Source organism: Meriones unguiculatus (genome assembly GCF_030254825.1).
Source record: "Meriones unguiculatus strain TT.TT164.6M chromosome 16 unlocalized genomic scaffold, Bangor_MerUng_6.1 Chr16_unordered_Scaffold_43, whole genome shotgun sequence".
Lineage (NCBI taxonomy): Eukaryota > Metazoa > Chordata > Mammalia > Rodentia > Muridae > Meriones > Meriones unguiculatus.
The window spans coordinates 2,579,218-2,588,960 of NW_026843701.1; the positions used below are offsets into that span (position 1 = coordinate 2,579,218).

At 39.2% G+C, this 9,743-nt stretch overlaps 1 pseudogene; it reads right to left on the minus strand.

Moving 5' to 3' along the window:
- Nucleotides 1-8,152: 8,152 nt before the first annotated feature.
- On the minus strand, nucleotides 8,153-8,509 carry LOC110541669 (RNA guanine-N7 methyltransferase activating subunit-like; annotated as a pseudogene).
- Between the last annotated feature and the right edge of the window lie 1,234 nt (nucleotides 8,510-9,743).

Here is a 9,743-nt window from a genome sequence, read left to right on the forward strand (position 1 = left end):
TATCTGAGAGGGACAACCATCATTTCAGAAAGTGCCTTAGTACTACTGAGCACTGGGCAAGTTGCAGGGAATTTTCTTAATTAGTAATCAATGGGGTAGGATGTAGTCCATCGTAGGTGATGCAGCCATTCATGGTGACCCTGGGTTCTGCAACAGAGCAACCTGAGCAAGCCATGAAGAGGAATGCAGTAAGCAGCATTCCTCTATGGCCTCTGCTCAGCTTCTGCCTGTGGGTTCCTTTTCTGTTTGAATCCAAGGCCTGACTTCCCTCAGTGATAGACTGTTACCTGGAAGTGTAAAGAGAATAAATTTTCCCATCTTTGTAAGTTGCCTTTGTAAATGATGTTTTATCAAAGCAATAGTAATCACAAATAAGACACATCCTTTACCCTTTCTCTCTATTCCATGTTTTATTTAATAAAATTTTCTTCCCTCATTGAGTTCCCCTTCTCTAAACCTACTACAGTTGTGTTCATGTTTATATATTCATGTTTAAATTATAAGAATTATAAATCATAGGGCACATGTAATATTCTCCCTATCTGCTCTCAAATGTAGAGACCTGGATATCTCACTCAATACCATAGAAGTACAGTTGTTTGTTGATAGACTCTACATTCGAGGATTTTATCTCATACTTATGAGTAAATATAATATTTAAAAAATGGGAAACTCAAGGTCCAATGTAAGCAATATGCTAACTAATGCCATCTATACATTCTCTAAAAAATAAACTGAACAACTTCTTTTGAAGGCTGCAGATATAGGAGTGTATGACAGCATTATAAACCAGATACAACTTCTCATGTACTGTGTGTGTCTTCTTACAGGTTTAATATCCTCTTTATAGACTCTCCCTTATCATTAGTCATTTTTCTATGGTTGTGATAAACAACATGACCAAAGCCACTAATAAAGAAAGGCATCATTGGGGCTTTCAGAGAGTCAGAATCCATGATAGCAGAATGAAGGCAGTAGGCGGCAGTCTTAGTAGTAGCTGGAGCCCAACTCAAGCTCACAATTTCAACTCTATGTAAGTATATAGATATGTATGTATGTATGAATGTGTTATGTACGCACATATGTATGTGTACCATGTGTGTGCCATTACTGGAATTACAGATGTCTGAGAATCATCAAACAACAGCTTGGAATCAAATCAGCGTCTTTTACAAAAGAAACAAATATTCTTAACAACTGACCTGATACTCTACCCCTAAACCTTTCTGTTTTAATATTTATTCTTTTTTATCTTCCCCATTCCCCTTTCCTTTCACATTTACCATCCCTTCCCAATCTAGCTTTCCGTCTCCTTCTCTCAATCCTCTCCTTTCTTTCCTTTTTTCATCTCATCTTCCCCATTCCCATTCATTCTTTCCTTTCTTCTCTTTCCCTCACGTTTCTTTCTTTTGTTGTTGATCAGAATGTTTATTATTTCCTTAGGATTGTTATCAAAAGTTTTTCTAGTATTATTTCTGTCAAACTAATTGGTCTAAAGATTTTTGGTTTTTAATGGAACACTGTTATAATTGCATCTCAGTATTTGCAGTTTGAGGGCTCTAAGTTGGTCTTGAGTGTCTATCTTGACCCCCCCCCACACACACAGTGATTGCTTACTTGCTTTGATGATATTTTCCACTGTACATTTAACCTGGATCCTCTCACACCACAGAACCTTGGCTATTTCCTTTCTTATTTGATGGCTGCTTTGCATAGGTCCCGACAAGCCAGCCCAGCTGCTCATATTTTATAAACCAGGCCTTTGCAGTGAGAACAGAAAAGCATCAGACAGACAGCACCATGAAGATGGAGTCACAGACCCAGGTCTTCATATTCCTGCTCCTCTGGATGTCTGGTGAAACATTAAAGACTACTGGAATATCATCAAAGTAATTCTTTTGTAGACAAACAGCTATTTACAATTGGAATGCAATAGTATGCATGTAATGCCATTAGAAAAGGCATTTTTGATCCTACCATTAGTATCAGTTACTCTTTTTGTGTATATGTGTATACTCATTGTCTATTTCTGATTGCAGGTGCTGAGGGGAACATTGTGATGAGCCAATCTCCTGAATTCATGTCCACATATGTAGGAGACAGGATAACCCTAAGCTGTAAATCCAGTCAGAATGTATATAAGGGTGTAGCTTGGTACCAACAGAAATCAGGGCAGCCTCCTAAACTGCTAATATATGGTGCATCCAATCGGCAAACTGGGGTCCCTGATCGCTTCACAGGGAGTAGATCTGGGACAGATTTCACTCTCAGCATCAGCAGTGTGCAGGCTGAAGACCTGGCATTTTATTACTGTCAGCAGTATAACAGCTATCCTCCCACAGTGCTTCAGCCTCCAACACAAACCTCCTTGAGAGTCTCACCAGCTGCCTGTACCACACACAGCCCTGGCCCTACACACTTCCTCTTTCTGCCTGAGATCTGCTATGCATGACTAATTGATGAAATGTTCAGCAGAAAATTAATAAAGGGGTGGCCTCCATTCTTGTATATTTTTGGCAATGCAGGTGCATATGGATAAAAAGTGAGAAGCTACGTTAAGAGATTTAAAAGTTGGGGTGTTGCACTGAGAGGATACAGTACAAGCAAAAAGCATCACTGAACTTTTCAGTGTCATGTTGGCTTTAGACATCTCTATGTTATACACTCAAGATATGGTGCATCAATATAAATTAGGACAGAGTTTAAAATCATTTACAAAGATTATGTAATCATGAGATTATCAGTTTAGATTAGGAATCCTCAAGCTTTGGTTAATGAAGTTTTTCAAGAAAATTGTCCATTTCATTTAGATTTTCAAATTTTGTGGTGTATAGACTTTTGAAGTAAGACCTAATGATTCTTTGAATTTCCTCAGTGTCTGTCATTATGTCCCCTTTTTTGTTTATTACTTTGCTGATTTAGATATTTTTTTTCTCTGTCTTTTAATTAGTTTGGCGAAGGTATTGTCTATCTTGCTGATTTTCTCAAAGACACAGCTCTTGGTTTTATTGATTCCCTGAATTGTTTTCTTTGTTTCTAACTCATTGATTTCAGGTAAGAGTTTGATTATTTCCAATTGTCTACTCCTCTTTGGTTTCTGTACTTCTTTCTTTTTCCCTAGGTCTTCTAGTTCTTCCTTTAAGTTGTTTGTATGAGATATCTCAAACTTCTTTCTGGAGGCACTTAGTGCTATGAACTTTCTTCTTAGCACTGCTTTCATTGTGTCCCATAAGTGTGGGTATGTTGTACCTTCATTTTCATTGAATTTTAGGAAGTCTCTAATTTCTTTTTACGTTTTTCCCTGAACAAGCTGTGGTTAAGTAGATACTTGTTCAGTTTCCATGTGTATGGAGACTTTTTGTTATTTCTGTTGTTACTGTGGTCTAGTTTTAGGCCATGGTGGTCTGATACAATACAAGGGATTATTTTGATCTTCCTGTATCTGTTGAGACTTACTTTGTGCCTTACTTTATGTTCAGTTTTTGAGAGGGTTCCATGAGATGATGAAAAGAAGCTGTAGTCTTTTGAGTTTGGGTACAAAGTTCTGTAGACATCCATTAGGCCCATTTGATTTACTACATATGTAAATATCATTATTTCCCTATTTAGCTTCTGTCTAGATGATCTCTCCCTTGGTGAGAGTTGAGTATTGAAGTCTCCCACTACTAAGGTGTTGGGATTGATGTGTGATTTAAGCTTTAATAATGTTTCATTGACAAATGCAAGTGCTCTTGTATTTGGGGCATAGATATTCAGCATTCTGATACATGCTGTATTTCTGATACATGCTGAAAAATACATGGTGTATTTTTCCTTTGATGAGAATGAAATGCTCCTCTTCATCTTTTTTGATTAATTTTGTTTGAAATTGTATTTTATTAGATATTAATGTAGCTACCCCAGGTTGTTTAATGGGTCCGTTTGGTTGAAAAAACATTTTTTCCAGCCCTTTACTCTGAGATGTTTATTTTTGTTGCAAAAGTGTGTTTCTTGACTGTAGCAGAATGTTGGATCCTGTTTCTGCAACCATTCTGTTAGTCTGTGTCTATTTATTGGATTGTTTAGGCCCTTGATGTTGATAGATAATAGTGACTAATGAGTGTTAGTCCCTTTTATTGTGTAGTTGGTGGTGTCACAGTGTTTCAATGTGTTTTTTCCTTTTAATTTTTTGTTGTGAAGTTATCTATATCCTGTATTTTCTCAGGTGTAGTTGATTTCATTGGATTGGAGTTTTCCTTCAATTATCTTCTGTAGGGCTGGGTTGCTGTGTAGATATTGTTTAAGTTTAGTTTTGTCATAGAATATTTTCTTTTCTTCAGCTATGTTGATTAAAATCTTTGCTGTGTATAGTAGTCTGGGTTGTCATCTGTGGTCTTTTAGAGTCTGCATTACATCTGCCCAGGCACTTCTGGCTTTCATAGTTTCTGTTAAGAAGTCTGGTATGATTCTGATAGATCTAACTTCATATGTTACTTGCTCTATTTCCCTTGCTGATTTTAACATTTTTTTGTTTGTTCTGTAGGTTTAGTGTTTTGGCTATGATGTGATGTGAAGAGTTTCTTTTCTAGTCTAGTTTATTTGGTGTTCTGTTGGCTCCTGCGAGTTAATGGACATCTCTTTCTTTAAGTAAGGAAAGTTTTCTTCTAGGATTTTCTTGAGAATATTTTCTGGAGTTTGGAGCCAGGAATCTTATTTTTTGTATATTCCTATTATTCTTAGATTTTGTCTTTTCATGGCATTCTTGATTTCTTGAATGTGTTGTGATTGGAACTTTTCTGATTTTACTGGTCTGCTAGATGACACTGGTATACACACAGAACAGGGGTTTCAATGGTGAGAATGCTGTCTCAAGGATCCCTATGTTGCACACAGTGAGTGTGTGGGTGGGAGGGATCAGATGTCTGGCTGCTATCATACAGGGACCCTGGATCTGGGGTTCTGCAAGCACTCACTTAAAGGTGCGCTCACTTGCTCGCAGGCCTAATCAGAAAGCACAGAGGATCTCCCTGTTCTTTACTCTCAGATTTGGGTCTGCCAGAGCAAAAGAGAATGTAGGAGATACAGCAGCTTACTGATGTCCACTGTTTTGTCATCAGACAGGGAGGCCTGTACTTAGGGTAGCTGCCTCTGCAGTCTCAGTCCCCAATCGCAGAGGTTCACGCTTGGAGTAGCAGCTACCCTGCCAGAGCCACAGCTCTGGGAGGCCCATCTGTGCCATTTCAGTCATGGAGTGCCAGAGCACGGAGGTTCATGCTTGAAATAGCTGCAATCCTGCTGCAGCTGCAGCCCTGGGAGGCCTGCCTGTGCCATTTCAGTGATTCAGTCACTGAGCATAAAAGATCATCGTGCTTGGGGCAACCACTGAGGCTTTAGGTGAGCAAGGAGGCCCTTCCTTGGGGCCCAGGCCACTGCAGCCTGCCTCTTCCCAGCAGGGAGACTTTTTGTTGGGGCAAGGGGAAGTGCAGTGGTGTTGAATATTCATCACTCTCAGTCCCTGGAGATGCCCATGAGTTACCTGGATCCAAACTGGCCCAGCTCACGAGTTGTCCCCTCTCCCCCAAGGAAGTCTCAGTGTTGATGTTCTCACTTCAGCTGCCTCTCTACTCAACAATTTTGGAGTTCTGGATCCTTTGCCCATCAGATATGGTGTGTGCCAGTCGTCACCATCCTTGGACCGTTCCTGTGGCTTATATATTGAATACAGTTTTGGATACATAGCAACACACTTTCTCAAACACATAGAATTATATACTTTAAAGGTGGTTTTCTCCTTTACTTTGACATAGAGGTGCATACCTGTAACCCCAACTTTTGAGAAGCTGAGCAGGAGAATGCATGTTTGAGGCCAGCCTGGCTTACAAAATTGTATCCTATATGATTTCTACCTTATCAGCTAAGAAAAAAATATTAAAAAAAATATTGTGATTGAATATAAACATGAATGCTGGAGGCCAATTCACAGAAGTTAATATGTTAAGTCATACATTTCTTAGGAGGGAATTTCCAGCTTCCAGATTTCATTAGAGACCTTCCTAACATGAGATTTAAAGATAATTTTTATTGTGAGACATTGCATGGGAGATGCTCAGTGGGTACTACCTACTTAACAATATTACGGGGTGTCTAATCCTTGGGACAAGATAATAGACTCAGTTCAGTTATAATCAAAAGATTTATTGATTACTGCTAGCTGGATAACAATCTCCAAGACAAACTTGGGGTTGCTATGTGAAGGGGACATAAGGAAAGTATTTTTAAAGGCAAGAACCACGAGAAGACCTTGAGTGTCTGCACAAGCCAGCCATGAGCCTGTCTGCTAAGATTAGGAAGTCAAGGCAACATCAAAATAGTCCTTGACTATGTGCATGAGCAGATTACAGAAACCAAAATGTAGTAAGTCATATCATAACAAGTAGATGATCATGCCTGTACATTTCTGGGTTGGTGAGGGTCACAGAGTCAGGTTTATGGGGAACTTATATTCTAGAGACTGTAGTCAGAGAAAAACAGCCAATGGGTACCAAGTTGGATGCCCAGCATAAAATGGAGTTTCTTTAGCCATCATAATAATTTCATGGAAAATGTAAAAGAATTTGTGTGATTTGAATGAGACAGCCCACTCCCCAGTAGGCTCATGTATTTGAATTGTCTTGTTTTGCACTTGGTGGACTCTTTAGGAAGGATTAGGAGGTCTGAATTTGTTGGAGAGATATGGCCTTGTTGAAAGAAATGTGTCATTTGGAATGGGGTTGAAGTCTTAAATCCCAATGCCAGAACCAAAGTGTTTATTTTGGCCTGCTGCCTGCTGCCTGTGGATCAGATGTACATACTTAGCAACTATTTCTGCCTGCCTCCATCCATACTCTGGCCATGATGGCCATGGACTAACCCTCTGAGACTGTCAGCAAGCCCTCAATTAAATGCTTTGATTTATATGTTGTCTTGGCCAAGAAGTTTCATCATAGCAGTAGTAACCCTATCTAACTAAGCCTTATCAACATACCTTTTTGTTATATATGTAGTGATCCTGAATAAAGTCAGACAGTTAGCCAGGATGGTGTGTGTTTTGGGGAGCATACAGGCTAGGCTGTAGGTTAGCAAAAAATGACCTCTTAGGAGCCAGTCTTAGCAAATTCACACAATCAAGATCACACTGTAGGCTTGTGTGTTCTTAAGCACCTTGATGCTGTTTTTAGAGTGGAATGGACTCATCTGCATGTGACTCACATGCTAATGTCCTCCTTCACATCCAGAAACTTCAGGAGGAGTATGTTTTCAGTAGCATTTTCTGGCCAGCATGTTTTTCTAGATGCCGGGGATGATGAACAAAACCACAATACAGGCACTGGATTAGAATATTGATTGTTCTGTTCTTTGATCACCTCTCCCTGAGGGGGAAGCAGCCTTACCAGGCCACAGAAGATGACAATGCAGCCACTCCTAATGAGATCTGATAGACTAAGATCAGAGGGAAGGAGAGGAGGACTTCCCCTATCAGTGTACTTGGGGAGGGGCATGCCTGAAGAAGGGGGAGGGAGGGTAGGACCGGAAGGGGAGGAGGGAAGGGCTTATGGGGGGATACAAAGTGAATAAAGTGTAATTAATAACCAAAAAGAATCTTGATTGTTTATCTTTTGAAATGTGTGTAACATTAGGTGAATTCCATAACTTCCCCAAACCTCAATTTCCTGCCAAGGAATTTGCTTTTGTTGCAAAGATTAAAGCGTTACCCCCAAAATCACAATTCAGATGAAGGCTATTTAATATAATATTAAAAGGTAATTTAGTGCTTTACTTTGTGAATAAGGAAATGTTGGTTAAGGACTTTTTTTTTTTTTCAGATTAAAAACTTTTATTTCTGTGACATACACAGAACCCCTAGAGGCCAAGTAAGGAAACCAGACCAAACTCAAACACTATGAAATCATAAAAAAACTGTATTTAATATAATGTCAAGCTACTTAATTCACACTTCGTAGATTTATTGCATCAATCATTATTCTCCTACTAAAATCAATTTTTTCAAGTCTCAATTTCTACATAATTTACAACTCATTTTTAAAAATAGAATGAAAAGTTATGACAAAGAGAAGACCAATATTTATCTCATTGTTGAAATCAATGGTCTTTTATTAAAAACTGCTGACATCTGTCAGTAGTAACCATATGGAGGCTGCTGGTTGTCACCATACTGTTCTGCACTGTTGTTGATAGTAAGGCTCTGGTCTCTGCTGTGGGTAGTTGTTACCCCATGATCATCCATGCCACTGAATCTATCTGCTGTCACTTGGCCCTCCTCATCTGTTATCCCTACCAATAAACTGTCTGTTGTCTTGCAGCCAGTTGGCTCTATTTCTTTGGTGACCACCAACTCTTCTATTCCATTCCTCAACATTAGAAGAGATTCAGGAGGACATTTCAAGAATTCCTGGTACTCTTTGTCATCTTGTATGAATCTGCTTGCAAACATCTCTTCAAAATTTGGAATCACGTCAGAAGTTTCAATCATATTGAAATTCTGTACATTTTTTAAGATCCTTCCTCAAGACACAAGGAGGGATCAGGGGCACAGCAGCACCCCACACAGCTGTCCTAGGTGATCAAATGCTCAGCCTGTTAAGGACTTTTAACAAATAAGTGGATTCTGTTTATGTTCATGTCGTGTTCCCTCTACTAGGTGTAGTCAGTGCATAGCCTGAGATAAGCTTCAGAAACTCATAGTGAACATTCAAAACCTTTGATAACCTGATGGATAGAGTCTTTCAGAGGACCCCTGTGTAAGACTCCTGACCTATTCCCTGTCTTCTCTTACTTCCGGTGTCTATCATGTTTACCCTTCTGAATGAGGTGCCAGCCTCTTCCTTATGTTTCTCCTTGTTTAGCTTCTTTAAGTGTATAGATTTTAGTATGTTTATCCTATATTATATGGATAATATCCATAAGTGAGTGTATACCCTGTGTATTTCTGGTTCTGGGATACCTAACTCAGAATGATCTTTTCAAGTTCCATCCATTTGCCTGAAAATTTTATCATTTTCTATTTTTCAATTGCTGAGCAGTATTCCATTGCTTAAATGTACCACGATTTCTGTATCTATTGTTTTGTTGAGGAACATTTAAGGTTTTTATAGATTCTGGCTATTAATAGCAAATCTGCTATGGACATAATTGAACAAATGTCCTTGCTGTGTGGTTTTGGATCTTTCAGATCTATGTCCAAGACTGGTATAGCTGGATCTTAAGGTAGGACAATTCCTAATTTTCTGAGAAAGCATGAGATTGATTTCCAAAATGGCTGTACAAATTTACATTTTCACTATCAATTCAGGAGGGTTCTCCTATCTGCAGAACCTCTCCAGCATGTGCCATACTTTGGGTTTTTGAGCTTAGTCATTCTGAAGGCTGTGAGGTGGATTCTCAGGTTATTTTTGAGTTGCATTTCTCAGATGACTAAGGACATTGAGAATTTCTTTAAGTGTTTCTCTGATATTCAATACTGAGACTTATAGCCAGACTTTGGGAATAGTATAGACAACCTTTTGGATGAAGAGGGGACAGTAGCTCCACAAGGAGACCTAAAGAGTCAAAAAAACCTGGGCCCAGGAAGGCCTGCAGAGACTGATATTCCAACCAAGGACCATGCAAGGAGAGGACCTAGAGTTTCTGCTCAGATGAAGCCAAAAGGCTGTTCAATTTCCAAGTGGGTTCCCTAGTGAGAGAAGCAGGTCTGTCTTTGACAAGAA